Source organism: Polypterus senegalus, chromosome 13 (assembly GCF_016835505.1).
Source record: "Polypterus senegalus isolate Bchr_013 chromosome 13, ASM1683550v1, whole genome shotgun sequence".
Lineage (NCBI taxonomy): Eukaryota > Metazoa > Chordata > Cladistia > Polypteriformes > Polypteridae > Polypterus > Polypterus senegalus.
The window spans coordinates 91,460,887-91,477,577 of NC_053166.1; the positions used below are offsets into that span (position 1 = coordinate 91,460,887).

The following is a 16,691-nucleotide window of genomic DNA, read 5'->3' on the forward strand; positions in this document are numbered from 1 at the left end:
CAGTGCCAACAGCAAAAAATGCCTGCAACTGCAAAGTTTTTTGAGTGAACAATTTTATTTTTGACATTTACAAAACACATCTTGGTGAAATTTGACTTCTAACCTATATAGAATGCTTTCAGCATATGAGACAGAGCAAGGTGCATGATACCATGTAGTTGAGCATTTTCTCATATTGGAACAGAAACATGTTTACTGAAGTCATTGCACTCTGCTCACTGTGATCACAAAAATTACCCTCATGACATCTTCTTCTAGTGCAAACGTGACACTGCCTTATAGCAACCCCTGATATTGCCAGCTATATGCAAGGAAACCAACTCTTAGGCCCTATAAGCAGAACTCTTCATCATCCATGTCCATTAAATGAGAATATTTGACTGCACAATGATTCTCTTAGTAACTTCATAAAATGTTAACTATAATGAAACACCATAGACTGCTCTCCATATTACTAGCAATACATTAAAGGAAATTTGGCACTGTGGTGCAGTGGCAGCACCATTGCCTCACAGTAAGAAGACCAAGACTTGTGTCCCTGGTCCACTCTGTATGGTGGGTTTCATCCAGGGGCTCTGGTTTCTTCCCAAAGTCCAAACACATGAAGGATGGGTGAATTGGCATTCCAAAATTGGCCCTAGTGTGTGGTTGGTGTGTGTGTGTATTCACCTTGTGATGTCCTGTCCAGGGTTTATTCTTGCCTTGCACTCTATGCTACCTGGGATATGCTCCTGCAACCCAGTTCAGAACTAAGTGGCTTAGAGAATGACTAACTTATTGACCTTAAAGGAACAACTTAATGAATGAGTTTCTTTGAATTATGATAGGAACGTATGATGACTGTTGTATTTATTACCCCTTGTGATCCTATTCAGGACTAAGCGGGTTAGAAAATGACTGACTGACTTATCCATCCCAAAAGTAAAGTAAAGCAAAAGTATGGATACAGAATATAAAGATACCTGAAAAGAAAAAGGAAGAACCAATTCCAATAATCAAATTAATGTTGTGTAAAAGGCAGCATCAGTGTTCGTAAAATGTCACATATGATAATAATCATGACAGTACAGCTAGCTTAGCTCCCTCCATGGATCCTATATCTTTTTAACTAGATGATGTTTATCTGGGTCTTCTGCTTAGGCTTTAGAGAATTTAACATGAACTGTGCACCAGTTTATGGAGATATGTTTGTCCCAGTGGAGGTGTTAGAATGGCACCTGGGTGCTGTAAGGCACTTAAACATTGTCATACACATGCGTATGGGAGGCAGCTAAAGGGCTTGAATGAGAGTAATTCCGAGCCAGACTGGGAGGTAGTGGAGTACACTGACTTTTTTTCTCTCGTTTTTCTATAAACTGTTCACGGGAAATTCCACATGGCCCTGATAATGTCATTCCTGGTTCCGGCCCCTTTGACGTCACTTCTGGGTCCAAGCCTATGGATGAAGACCCTTCCGGTTACTGCCCCTTTGATGTCACTTCCTATACTAACCTTTAAAACCGTCACCTTCCCTTTAATCCCTCAGTTCTCTTCTGGACTCCAATCTATACACATCAGTACAAACCTTTAAACCATTTTGCAGACAGGGAATAATATACAGGAGGCTGCCCCAAACCTTTCTGTGGCTTTTTTGATTTTGTGACAATGAGCACAGGTCTGGGTCTGGACTCAACTGCTAGTGTGGATTAACTGGAACCATCCAGGGGGACCCTAGACTATTTCACTGTAAATGAAACTGTCAAAGCATTTTCCCAGTAAGGCAAAGAGTGTCAGGACAAACCAGAACCTGAGATAAATGAGACAAATATTAGAGTCAAAAGAGCAAAGCAAAGGTCCATGATGAAAGGCAGTACCCAGAGTTAGGATCACATGCCTGGTAACCATGCATCATTGGCAACAACAGCATGGCCATGGCCAAGGAACAGAATATAAAAATTATTGATGTCAAAGTGGCAAAAATCCATCTTAAATGGATCAAATTACATTGCCCACATGACAAAAAATGTAATTGTATTAGTTCAATAAATACAGAAATATATTTTAAGAGTGGAAAATTAAAATTTCAACAATAAGCAAGGTATGTATGATTAAAAAATGAAAATATAAGTGAACTTTTTTTAACCAAGAGTAAAGAGCTATTATTCACAATATCACCAATAACCTAAGATTAATAAATGTGGGTTTCCATTATAAAATTTATTTTAAACTCTGGCTTCAAGTGTTACTATTCAGGCAGTTGCTCTGTCAGTCTGCTTGTCTCAAGTTTTCTTTAGTTAGACTTATTTTCATATTTTTATGCCTCAAAATTTTAGATAAAACATTTTCTGGTGAGTAAACAGGAGAAATAATGTTTTCCTGCTATAGCTAATTTCTAAGCACCCATATAGAACTAGAGGATATATGGATCACAGTAGACAACAGAGATAATCCATTCTCTGTGGGGGTTGGAATATCAGTCTATCTCAGCATCATTATTATCAGAATGAAAATGCTTCAGGAAAATGAGCCTTTCTGCAGTTGACTCTTTCCAAATCAGTGACATCTTTAAAGAATGATTGGCTGATGCATTCTTTATTGACTTTGTGCATGATGTGGCAGCTTCCTTAGCTACAAAAGCCAAGAAAGCCAAACACAAAGCTGCTCCCTCATCTTTGATCTTCTATAAAAATGCTACAGTAAAAAGTCATTTTATCAAAAAAAAAAAAAGATTTAATTAAGCTTTCTCCCTTGTTGAAGGAAGTGGAACAGGGAGATGTTGTTAAGTGGCTATTAAGCCTGGTTTTCATTTGCCATATTGCACAAGAGACTTGAAGACAGTCGTCCTGTAAAATGTACTTGTCTGTTTTCATTTCTGTTGCAGACAGGCTAAAAAATGAATGTGGGAAAATAAAACAGTTTCTCCCATATAAAAAAACACTAATAAAGCAAAAAGGTGAAAAAAAAAATCAAACCCTTGTTATATTCAAACCATGTCGCTCTTGTAGGTATCATTGGTTTGCTGCATGTTCACTAAAATAACTCCACCGAGTTGTTCCTAGATAGATAGTATTTTTTTAATTTAGCTTTTTCTAAATTTAGCTCATGAAATATGATAACAAAATCCTTACACAAACACAAAAATCAGTGTATAAAAAAAAGAAAATATAAAGTCAAAAAAGTTTGGATAAAAAGAGCAATCACAAGCAAAGTGAGGCTTTCTGTTGCCTTGGTTTAAAGGAGCCCCAGTGGCATTTCATGAGACACTTTTGCTGAATAAGTTGCTGGCTAAAAGTACTTAATGAAAGTGTGTCATAGAGAGGATAGGCAGTCTTTTCACAATGGCCATAAGCCTTGTCTTCATTCTCTCCTTCGACACTGCCTTCAGCGGGTTGAAAGTGCATTCCATAACTGAGATTGTTTTTTGCTTAGCCTGTTGATTTGGTGGGCCTCCTTTGAAATGATATTATGGGCCTGTGACAATGCAGGTTCAGCTCCAGACTCCCTTCTCCTGTTTGGAAGCACTCAAACCCAACAACGGTAATGTTACCAATAAGCTAGACAGTGAAGACATCAACAACAAAGCAAGGGGATGGTGCAAAAAGTGCAAAGTGCTTATATTAAAAACAAAACCAAAAACAGTATCCAAACAAATAAGTGCAGTGTCTCAATTAGTTTTTTAAAATGATAATGGCTGGAAGCAGTCTTGTCTTAAACACCAGTGCTTTCTACTTTCTACTGGCGGCCCCCCTGCTTCTTCCATACGGGCCCTGCAACAGATTAGTTGCCCTACCAGCAAATGCAGCTCCCTCCTATTCTGGTCCAGTAGCCTTCCGATCCCCAGCTACATAAGGCTCCAGCTGGACCGACATTTATGTTCTCTCCACAGCGGCCAGGGTGCTCACGCTGGGGCTCAACACGCCCAAAGCTTCCTCAACCCCTTCAACGGCAAGTCATCTCCTCTGCCAGTCACTCCAGCTCCTCAAAACTGCTCAGCTGGAGTGACCGCTTCAATCTGCCCCCCTGAGAGTTGGCCAAACACTCCTCCGGAGCTCTCCTACCAGCTGTATTACCATCAATAAACCTGCTTGTGCTGTCACCGGTTTTCTCCTACCTGCCACCTTCTTCTCCATTACCCTCCGTTCCCGTTCTTTCCTTTTTTTTCTTACTCCTCTATCCGCCTCGCGCTTCTACTATATATTACAGGGACGTGAATCAGGTGTGGCCATTAGCAGCTCCCAGCATCAAATACGAATGTGGACTATCCCTCACCCGCACATCATGGAGCTACCAGAAACCGCTCCGGCCACACTATCACGTCCCCTCTAAGCTGCGAGTGCGGCGATTATCTATTAAAACTGGCCTATTTAATTTGAGCTGTGGACCCGCTATACTATAGGTCCAAGCCTACCACAGCATAGAACTTCAGTCAGGCAATCACAGAATTATAGAACATGTAAAGGATGTTACTAGTCCAGCTTGTTGTTGATGTGAACCCCCAAGTACCTGTAGGGGTGTAACAACTCCACATCCACTCCATGCAGAGGGACTGCAGATATAGAGGCTGTTTAGAGCTACAAATGTCAATATCAAGTTGCTTGGTTTTGCTGAGGGTGCAAACAACTCTCTTTGCACCAAGAAACAAAATTCTCCATCTGACCATCATACTTTTTGTGTTATTTAATGCATTTAAAATGTTTTCTTAAATAAATGTTGTGTCTTTCAGAACATTAGGAGAATCTTAATAATAAATATCTCAGGAATATTGGAAATATATTCATTCAACCAACCTCTCTGTGTGTATATCTACATTTTTAACGACTTGCAATCCACTACTATTTATGTTGAAGGCATTTAGACAGCCTGCTATTACTCACAGTTGGTCAGTACTAAGTAAATAAAAGCTTGCTCGAAAGCCAATGTATGAGAGCATCTCCACCTTCCTAAAAGGTGAGTGCATTGATCTGACCAACAATGAAGTATGAGTTAGAGATTTGCAGTATGTACGCCAACAGATGTGATATAACATCCAATAAGCAATGCATTGAACATGAGCCCTAATATAAGTCGTTACATTTTTGCACAATGCATGCCCAATATGCTTATCAACCAGAATGGAAGGTGATGAAGGAGTAGCAAAAACTAAGAAGGTTGAGAATTTTCATTGTCATTTTGGTGTTCTGAGTAATTTTTGTTTGTTTTTATGTATTGTTAATGTTCATTTGTGTCACTTTATTGACAATGTCATTATGTTGGTCGACTATGGACACTTTCACATTGCAGCAGTGCCATTGAAACATTGCACGAGTCAATTGATGATGAGTGTGATGCCTGCAGTAATGTCTTGTTCAAACTCTACCTAAGAAATAAAGGAAAGATATCTTATAAAAAGACATTGTTTTGGTTAACAATTACAGGTTCATAATCAGCTCTGTTCATTAAGATTTCTGGTTTCACCCAGTTACGCAAATCTGCCTAAACAGTCTATGTCTGCTTGTCTTATGACTTTATTTCCTAGATTTTGATCAAACCTCTGCCACCTAATTAAATAACTAACTCAGACAGCTAGCAGTTGTGAGATTCTCATTGGTCACAGAAACATGGAAAAATGGGCCAGAATAAAGGAATCCAGGTAATTAGTGATAGTATGCAATTAAGCTAGCATGAAATATTATGGTAAAGCAAACAATGCAACACAGAGTAAGTTTCTTCATTGACACAAAGAGGTGAAAATGTTCAGTGGACAACACCACCTTATATGCTAAACACTAAAGTGCTTTGTGCTCTACTAATTTCAAAAGTGTAGATTAGACCGTCACACCCAACTCTATGTGGATTTCAATTTCCTGACAATAACATTCATACCACAAAGTATCAGAAGAACTATAATCTAAATAACGGACAGATGGCATGTAGCTATACACAAGTACTGCAAAGGTGAGATGAAGGCAAAATTGCCAGATACATTTCTAAAGTAGTCAGCCTAATGCAGCAACCTCCTACAGTCATTTTGAAAAATGGAAAATCACCAGTGTGCATAAACTGAAAGTCCTGATTAAAGGCTGCAGGCTGATAACTTGATGATAGATTAATAAGACTTCTTGCATTGGAACTAAGGGGCTTCAAAACCCAGAAATAAATTGAGAACAATAATAAAACACATAACTTTTCACAGTCCATATTAATGAAAGTCATGATTAATGCATAAATTCACAGTCCTGCTCAGAGAAGGTACAGTAAATTCCTTAATTGCAAGAAATGTGTTGCCTTTCAAAGTATTCAAAGATCAGAGATTGTTGTAGTATATAAAAGTTTTGGAAATCTCAAAGGTTGTATACGTAAGACTATGTGTGTTGATGTTTATACCCAGATATCACTAAATTAAAATTTCAATTTACTTCAGGCAACTCAGGGTATTTCTTCTGGTTCACAATACAATCTGAGGCAATACACTAGTAAAAGGATGAAAAAGTTGTAAATAATAAGATAACTTATTGTAGTGGCTACCTATCCAGCTTGACCCAATAAATGTGCAACATCTTCTGACATGGAGGACCATCAAGAACCCTTTAATGGACCCAATGATAAAATTAATTCAAATTAATTACACATTTACATTTTATGATCAAATGTGAAGGTGAAAGCTAGGGCTAATTTAATTGAGAATAGTCAAGAGAAAAAATAATAATCTAACAGTTTTAATCAAAGAACAACCTGGTCCATGTTGCCTTTTTATTTAAAACATATAAATTTAGTTTACAGCTACAACTGTTTTTCTATTGTACACTCATAAATGCAGTTTACATTAGAGGTCACTAATCTTTCAACCTCAGTTATAATCTGAAAATACTTAATTAATTACTAGTTATTTCACAGAAAGCAAAATAAGTAATGTGTTAAGGATGTTTCTTATGTTTTTTAGAATAGGACCAGCATGAGTAATGTTTAGCATGCCTGCAGTACTTGTACTTGGTTGGAGAGTAATATTGAAATGAGTGTCCATATAATTTTGATTTCATAGCGCAGTTTGAAAAATATTACTAATGTGTAGGTGAAAGCAACTATTAGTCACACAGAATAGGATGTCGGTCTAGCAAAAAATGACAGATGCATTTATGAACATCTTTCCATCCAGTTTCTTAAACGAAATGAGGCCTGATTGGGAGCTTAAGTCAAGAGACAGTATCAAACCCTGAAGGTCACTAAATGATGAAAATTATAGTTCAGCTGATCCCCTCGTTCACCTATCTCTGCTAGTTTCAACCTACTGAGTTTTATACGTCCACAATATGGAAAGATTGAAAGAGATTAATCAAATTCTTAGTGAGTGTCAGGGCTCTGCTAGAACTACAGGTATGCATTCCATGTTGTCATTGTCTTAGTATGTGTTTACTAGAAGCCAGTACATCCACCCACCTATGGTACAATCAATGAAAAAATGTTATAACAGTTCCAATCTTTCAATTAGCCTAATATAATTTTGGGTTTAACATTCTGGGCTTTCTCAGAGACCTACCAGATGTAAGCCCTGTCACCAATATTATGCTACTTCCTAAGTTTAATAAAACCATTCCCACTGTTTGTTAAAATAAGTGTTTTCTTGAAATTCAACCACTGAGCCAATCCCTTTCAGTTATTTTTCCTGCATTCAAGATTCAAGCATCTGCAGTCAAGTGTCACCCAGCTGCCAGCCGGGCACAAGAGAGATGTATCCTGAAATGAACAAAGCAGGAGACATGAGGTGAGCAGAGAAACAGCCTGTTCTTAAGAAATTAATTGGTCTAAGACTCCGTGTAATGCAAAAAGAAATCTCTTTTCAGAAAAGTTACAATAAACCTGAAAACATACACATCAACTATATATATAAATCAAACTTTGATTTATAATTATAACCATGAAACAGCTGCATATTGACAATAAAATAAAAACACAATATTCAATTGTAAGTTCATTATTCCACATATTTTGCACAGATGAATAACCATTTTACTGATGCTTTGTAAGTGAAATTATCAACAAAAGAAGCCTTTGTTAATATCTTCTTACATAAGAGTAATTAGATACATTTTTGCAGTACCTAAACTAAAGTACTACCCCGTTTTATAATTAGCTAACATTGTACTTATCACGATTTAAACTTTGAAAAGTGCACTGAGAAATAAAAACATCTAAAGATTAAAAGTTTGTGAAAAGTGGGTGAAAACATTATCAGTAAGAGAATGTCTCGTACTTGTGCATATCTGAGATGTTTCAACGAGTTTAATTCATCTTTTCGGTTTCACTGACTGTCGCTAAATAAATCCTGCGGTACTTCAGTTTTGGGGTATGAATATAAATTAAACAATGGGAGGAGGGGCTCTTCAATTCAAACATTCATTTGCATTTCATCATGCTCAGTTTTCATTCATGAGAGCGCTTTACAGAAGTGGTTTATCTACCAGTATTTGAGTAAACATGCATGCTTTTGGGACATGGTGATATGCCTGGATGATCTGAAATGTGGATTATGCAACACGTGTAACATTGGATTTTTTCATGGACTTTTTGATAACATTTGCTGTTGTCCACTGTTGGTCATCATAAACACCTATTCTATCAGAAACTTTTGTTATCTCAATTCTGCATGAAAACATGAGATTATAAAATTGCTTCTTGCCCGTAACAACAAAATGCAAGTGGTAAGTATCTTGTAAAAAAATATACAATGTTTGTTGGAATATTCCTTTAAAGGCTAGATGTAAATACTATTCCTTCAACCTAGCCATTCTAAAACTGCTGAAATTTAACATTCTTTGCCCATTCTGCCTTAGACATAGATATGCTTGGCCCTGGTGAGCCTCGTATACACCTGAAAGACAGATGAACTGACATTCCAAGATGCTGAACAGAATAAAAGTACAGTAATCTTTAAATATGGCATCAGGTCCTGATAAACCATGATGTTGATAGCATGTGTGATACTTGGATGCACTATTTGCTCTACATAAGGTTTGATATGACCCACTTATTATAGTGTAACCTTCATTCAAGGGCTTTTTGTTAAAGCAGACGTGAGCTTCAAAGTCAGATCACTCAGAGAATGGGTTCATATTTTGGCAGATATATAATAACACCTTCTCCCTTGGCATGTTTTTCTCTAAACTCTAAAGTTTTCCTTCCATATCTGAAAACAGATGAAGGATAGAGAGGGTGAGAGAGAGAGATTGGGAGCATACGCAGATAACATGTTGCCACAACCACCACACGACAAACCACCTGGATTGGTCAATGTGTAATTCTAGATTGGCCCTATATGTAGGAAGGTTTCCCTGATGGTTTATGCCTTGTGTGTGATGCTGCCAGAATGAACTCCAGGTCCCCGTGACCCTGATTTGACTCCAGTAAAATTATGGACTGCTTTTTCTCGTTCCTGTGACTTTAACATAAAAAGGTAAAAGAAACCTGTACCGTTTAAACACTGCAGCCTAAAAGCCGACTTATTTTTCAGTAAATTTCTCTCTAAAGGTTAATGAAATCATGTATTAAATTCGTGTCCTGTACTGTGCAGAGCACTTTTACTGAGTCAGTAATGACATTGTGGTCACTGATTGGTTTCAGGCTTTGTCACCAAGCAGAGAACAGAGTTTTGCTGCTCTTGGCACTGTTTTTAAGAAATTGCTTTGGTTATTTTGATGCATTTTGATTTTTTGCAAAATGTGATCACAGGTGTAATGAACCACAAAAGAAAAGCAAGCTCTTACTGTATTTTGGACTGATGATTATGTTCAAAGTGACTAGGGGCTTTGATCCGTAAGGAGATGATTCGGTATACAGGTGAATATCAAAGAAGGCAAGAAAAATTGGTAGCATGCACTGTGAAAAAAACAGCACAGAGAGAACAAATAGTAAAACAAAAGTATTAAAGGCCACAGAAAAATAAAGTCAGTAATTTTTCTCTGTATATAACTGTATATAGTATGAGGGTAAGTATTCAAATATCTAAAAACAGTGCTAAATACCTCATTCTGGTGACTAGGGATTCCTAGTATTACAGAAAAACACAGCATTTCAGATCCCTGTCATCCCAGGATTGCTTTTTATTAATTTCCTGGAGGATAATCATGCTTTGCTTTTAAAATTTAGTGGCATCAGGCAGTTCCCCTTAGTAAAGTATGAAGATCACATTCTTATCAATGTAACGATTTGTGTGATACATTGCTGATATTCATCGGCTTTTTGTAATTAATGTGGCTACCCTTAAGGAAGCTAATGGTACTGGACATTGTGTTCCTCTTTGCTGGCTTGCACTGCATAAGCTTGACTAGGAATATCTTGAAATAGAAGTGTAAATGTGCATAGAAAAACAGGCTTTCCTCATTTTAATGCTGACAACAAGTAGCTGTGGTCTTCAAGCCTTATTGCCAACCTAAAATGTTTAGATTGCAAATGTGCACACACCCAAGGGTAAACCTAGAAAACTGCAGGACCAATAGATAGACACTTAGATGGAAACAGGATTGCAGCCCCTAACACAAAGTCAGTTTCACATATAAAAAAGCAGTATTTTAATGGATTAGACATTACATTGAGCATCTGATGGAAAAAGTGAAAAAAAATGTTTAAGAAGACAAATCATAGGGTTACTATATGCATTTTAAAAGCAAGTAACATTACTGAGGGATGCTTATCACTTTTTTTGCACAACACTTGTGGGGCTGTACCCCACTGACACTTAATGCACAAATTGCCATATTTTTTGCTCCATAAGATGCACTTTTTTCCCAAAAGTGGGTGGAAATGTCTGTTTGTCTTATGGAGCAAATATTGCGTCACAGACCGTGATGTGTATTACCTGACCTGTCAGCAGTAGTGACAGCTTTTAGAAGAGGAAGTGGTAGGCCCACGAGAAACCCCCGGGGACACTTAACACTAGAATTACCAAAGCCTACCAAAAGACCCATAAATCCGTCCCACCTTAAATCCCTTTGCACCACTCCATCAGCATCTTTTGTCTTGTAAATGTGTCAATAAGCAGCCTGCTATCACATCCCCCCACCACTGAACAGTTTTCTCAGCTCAACGGTAACAACTGTTGATTGGTAATCAAAACTTCACTGGTTCGACCCCGGACGACTCTGTTTTGAGAAGTGAGCTGCTCTTATTCTTACTATTTTAGAATAAAAACATACAATTTATTTGAGTCTGTAACAGCCGGTGTAAATGTATGGTACTTGTAAAGGTTAGCTTTGTTTTTTTTTTATTCAGTTTTATTCTCTCAGTCGCGTTCACGCTTCCTCCTATCTGACACTGTTGTTTTCACATAAAGACGTCATATAACAGAAGTGAACTCAGATGATGAAGAGGGTTCTATATCGGAGAAAGACACTTTTGCCGTCGCTGTACTTTGTATATGTACATGGGAAGCTCTGCAGTCTACTTGTGACTTTACGCTGTAGGAAGATAAGTAAATAAATCAAGGTAAATAGGTAAATAACATTCGATTTGGCTCTTATATACTGTACAAAGTACAGTGACAGCAGTTTTTACTTGCAGCTATAGATTCTTCAGTACGTGAGCGGCTCTCCACACTAGTGTTTAGATCTGGATGGTGTATGTGCCCAAAAAAGAAGTCTGACTGCATTCTTGGACCATTGCTTACGAACTAAAGTGTCAGCGTGCACTTTTCGTGGGATTACACGTGTATTTTTTTAGCATAACAGGAAGCTCTGCAGTCTACTTGTGACTTTATGCTGTAGGTAGTAAGTAAATAAGTCCAGGGAAATAACATTCGATCTTGCTTTTATGTAAGTTACATATAAATGTTAATATTGTGGGCACATGCACCGTCCAGAACTAAACACTAACGTAGAGAGTCACTCACATACTGAAGAGTCTATAGCTGCAGGTGGAAGCTGCCATTAGCAATGCCTTAGATGGAACTAAAGATAGTATCATATATGAAGATAGCGAAAAAAGTGATATCAGTGATTGTGAGCAACTGAGCTTCATAAATTCTGACACTACCGATGAGGAGTTCTTGGGGTTTCCAGAAAACTAAAAGAGTGCTTGAACCTTAAAGTCTCTCCTCATTTGTTAATGACAGTGATGATGGTTCTTAATACCGCTATTGACTTTACATGGTTGAAATATTATTCTGCTATATTTTATTAAATATATTAGTACACAATTTGGTTTAGAATATTTTTTTTTCTTGTTTTTCTCCTCTAAACCTAGGTGTGTCTTATGGTCTTGTGCATCTTAAAGTGCGAAAAATATGGTAATAATGCACATACCATTATATATACTTTAAATTTATGTAAGATAATAACCTTGATAAAACAAAGCTACTATAAGTTGTGGCCAATGAACTATAAATGGTATCAAACTTGAGAAGCAAGCAGCACATAAGGCAAAACAAGTTTGAGAGTAATATTTGTAAACTAGCACAGTGAAATGCCCACTTAGAAAAACTGTCCCAATGTTACATTATTAAGTCCACCTGCTTTGATTACATTTTGCATTTAGGAACCTCTGCTCACTGAATATGCTAGCTGTTTTGTCCCTCTTTCCTTGTGTATCTTGTTGCCGTTGATCATCAGATATTCCAAGTCTTATATGCATCTGGAGATTGTAGCCCTCACAACCCTCTTTATTTGTGTGTCATGTTGCCTCTGTTCATTGGACATTGCAGCCCTCTTATAGTTGCCACACTACATTACTGATGGATAGGGATGTTGTATGGCAGACGTTTTGTTGTTTTATATATATATATACTAGCCATGGTACCTGTCGAAGACAAGTAATGAAATACTTCTAAAAATATTTTGCTATCTCTTGCCCTACATGTACTTTCAGGACCTTTCCTCTGTATCCACATGTCTGAACCTCTCTTCCCCTTTTCATGCACATGTAAAGTCTGCTTCTCAGATTCTGTCATTTTTTTCAAGGTGGCTTTCGCAACATTTGTCTGGTTTTATACTTCCTGTCTTTGTATGCGACTGTCTTCCACATGCATCTCACACTCACACTTCTTCTCTCAGTCTCATCACCAAAGCCAAACTGATCAATAAGATTGCTTCGAGGGACTGAACATACAGACCTTAGTATATTCTGATAAAATAGATAGATGTCTCATCAGCAAGATAGAGTCAGATAAAAAATAATATAAAACATGTAAACATTTTCAAAAGTTAAATTTTTCCATTTTTTTTACAAATAAACTATAAACATTATTATTACAGAGATACATGTTTGGGCCATACAGTAAATGTTATGAGTGAAGTCTGGCACATGCAGTACTTCACACCTTCATTACTACATATTGCAACACCTCAACTGGTTATGCAATGTTTGCTTCTGCACAATTTAATCATGCTCCTTGAGATGTTATCACTAGCACATTTATAAAATTTCAAAGCACACACTACAAGTCTACTAATAGACCTAGAAATGGCCTTGTCTGTCATCAAGCCCAGTTAAACTAATTTCAGTTAATTACATACAAATTTGTAATTTATCTGAAACTATTTGCTTGTGAATATATGTGAATAAATATCTCACCTCTAAATAGTTTTAAGTGAACCAAATGTTTTACATTTTTTCTTTAGGATGAGGAATGTAACCTAAAATATTTGGGGAAGACGTAGACAAACTAGGGGAGACCATATAAACTGCACAGTAGACAAGCCTAGACCTGTACACATGTGGCAACCAACAACTAACTGAATATTAATGGTTATAAGTAATAGTAATATCAGGCAAATTGCCACCCTTAACTAGGGACTCTGGTATGTCTTGTTCTACAGTATATTAGAAGTGCTAGAGAATATACAAGAAAATTAATTCATTTTAGAGGAGTTAGCTGCTGTAGTTCGTTTGTACTATAATGTTGTAACTCTATAGCCACAACCCATTCTTCCAAGAATTTTCTGTCTATCTATCTATCTATCTATCTATCTATCTATCTATCTATCTATCTATCTATCTATCTATCTATCTATCTATCTATCTATCTATCTATCTATCTATCTATCTATCTATCACAGGACAACTAAACTTCAGACTGAAAGACCACATTCTCAAAAAATACAGGAATTGAAGGAGTCAAGAGCCATTTAATTATACTGCTGAAACAATTTTAAAAACTAACAAGATTGGCATATCTGGTTTCAAGTATTAAACGTGTTTTGTTGTGTCATAGCTTGTTATAGATGTAATGATAAAGAGGTCAGCATGACAACTACAAGTAGATGAAACCCAACTACCTGATGTAGGCAAACATTTAGAAAGCATATGACATCATTGTGGGCACACTGAAAAGGAGAAGACAGTAAAAACCCTCCAACAAGGATTCAATGTCCTCTAGTGAGACAGACTACTTAACAGCACCCACTTCTTCTGTGGTGAATACTAATATGATTTAGAGTCGCTGCCTCAAGGATAAAACATGGATGGTTTAAATCCCACACACTGTCACTGTTTTTATGAAGTTTACACTTTCTCACTGTCTCTGTGTGGGCTTTTTTGTAGGCAGTGTGGTTCAATGGTTAAGACAAATAAAGCTAATGCCACAGAGTTGCTGGTTCAGCTGCCACCTAGACCTTACCGTGTGACCTTGTGCACAAAGTGCCTGTGCTGCAGTTGTAAAAATAAAATGCACATAAACAAGTGCAATTCATTTCTGTTATTGTAAGTCACCTTGAGATGCTGTTTACTATACAGTACAATAGCACTGTTTATAGTAAAGGATCTATCTATCTATCTATCTATCTATCTATCTATCTATCTATCTATCTATCTATCTATCTATCTATCTATCTATCTGAGTAGACATTTTTTTGTTTTTCTGGGTAATCCCATTACTAATTGTTTTGGCTGGTTGAGAATACAAACAATACAAAGTTGTGATAACAGACCTGCTCCCTCCATGGAGGATGTTTGCATTTACCCGACTTGGAGATTACATGTCTGACAATATTGGTTTCTAATCAGCATATCTGTACTCATTCATGGTTGGTAACAATACATTTTTTTAACTTGTGTTTTTATTCATTGTTAAACCCAGGAAATTATATGTGCCATTGTTTAAACCGATTGTCCAGGACTGACAACGGCAGGACCTGAAGGAGATTTAAAGTTCTGGGCAGGAGAAGGCAGAAGAGGGACAATCCACTGAGAACGCTGCCAAGAGAGCACAGGGACTCTCTGGCACACTGGGGTACGCGGCTGGTGCGACGTGAGGGATACAGACGGTAACACTTACCCTGAGGAAGGAAGAGACAACTCCACAAGAAGACGGTTGTGGGTCCAGTGAGAGAGGGAAGCTGCATGAAAGGGCCGAGCAGAACTGGCGGATGAGAAGTAAGGCGTGCCTAAGTCTTAGCAACACATGGAGCCCAGAGTGGAGAAAAAAAACGACAAGGAGACTCTGAAAGGGATTCCACGATTTGACAAAACTTCTGTTGGGAAACGAGTGTCCAGTGAACAGAGTGCATCGGTGGACAGTTGGACGATTAATTGTTGGGGTAACAGTGCGCAAACTGGACTCTGCACCACTAAAGGTTGTATCCTCCAATTCTTGTTCTCGACGGACTTTTAGAGTGTGGACTGTGTGTTTTCCTTTTAAAAAAAAGGAAATTCATTCCTGATATTTTTAGATTTTGTTATGTTCGTTCATCTTTTAAATGTACTTTATATTGTCTTGTGTAATAGAAGTTAGTGTTGCTTTTCCTGAAATTACTGTTGTATCTTTCATTGTGTGTTTACTCACCACCCAGTCTGAACAAACCTGTGTCCTATTATCAGTAAATTTCAAGAGTTCCCAGTCTCTTAATAAAACTTGGTGGTGTAGTCATTTATTTTTAACGGTGTCTAGGTTATATTACCTGTAAGTGTGACCAGACACCTGTCACATACAGTATCTATCATCTCTTAATATCATTTAGTGTATATTTTGTAGTTTAACTTCATTTAGTTTCATGTTACTCCTGAGTTAGAGGTGCATTATATCCTTGGTTGCTCAGTAAAGTGCCATGTTATGATGCACAAACATTAATGACACTCAATAAACAATGACTGATTCAGAAGCTAGTTAAGATGATCAGCTTCCACTAACAGCTAGATTCAGTTTCCAGGAGGCACTAGATTATGCATAAGGCCGAGGGTGGCTGGCAGGGGGCTTATTAAACCTTCATGGAACATTACAAGTGATTTCATGACTTGTGTACAAAGTTGCTACTGTTAAATGGGACAGTTCGATGGTGAGAAAGCAGAGGAGACACAAAACTGGAAACCAGATTCAAAGCTTTCATAGCTTAGTTTTGCTGAATGCTAACATTTCTTTGCTTCAGCTTTTGTTGGTTTGCTTAAATTGTATTTGCTACACCCATCTCTTCATAACTCGACCCTTAATTGAATACATTTTTGGACACTTGGACACCCTGACCTCTCAGAGATGTTCTGCCATGTTCAAATTACTAAGAGAATTATCATTACTGAGTATTTGCACAACTTTTTATGTTGAAGAAGTATATATATATACTTGTTTTATTTGCCAGTTTACAGATTTCAGTTGCACTGATGCAGGCAGGAAGACTGTAGTGGTTAACTGGACTTCACTCCCTGAGGTGTGGGTTCAAACCCCTCTACTGACACTGTGTGACAATGAGCAAGTTGCTTCACCTGCCTGTGCTCCAATTGGAAAAAGAAATGTAACCAATTGTATCAAAATGTTGTAA

The 16,691-nt window shown here is 37.4% G+C and overlaps 1 protein-coding gene across 11 annotated transcripts in view; it reads right to left on the reverse strand.

The window, feature by feature from the left end:
* The window catches only part of atp2b3b (ATPase plasma membrane Ca2+ transporting 3b), a 577,105-nt gene that overhangs the window by 468,796 nt on the left and 91,618 nt on the right, over positions 1-16,691 (reverse strand). The window contains exon 1 of one of the 11 annotated variants that reach the window (XM_039774294.1): positions 9,717-9,823. The exons of the other annotated variants lie outside the window; for them this stretch is intronic. The gene's annotated coding sequence lies outside the window, so the exon portion shown is untranslated. Of the gene's footprint in view, positions 1-9,716; positions 9,824-16,691 lie in introns of those variants that run through there. 11 annotated transcript variants of the gene reach the window in all.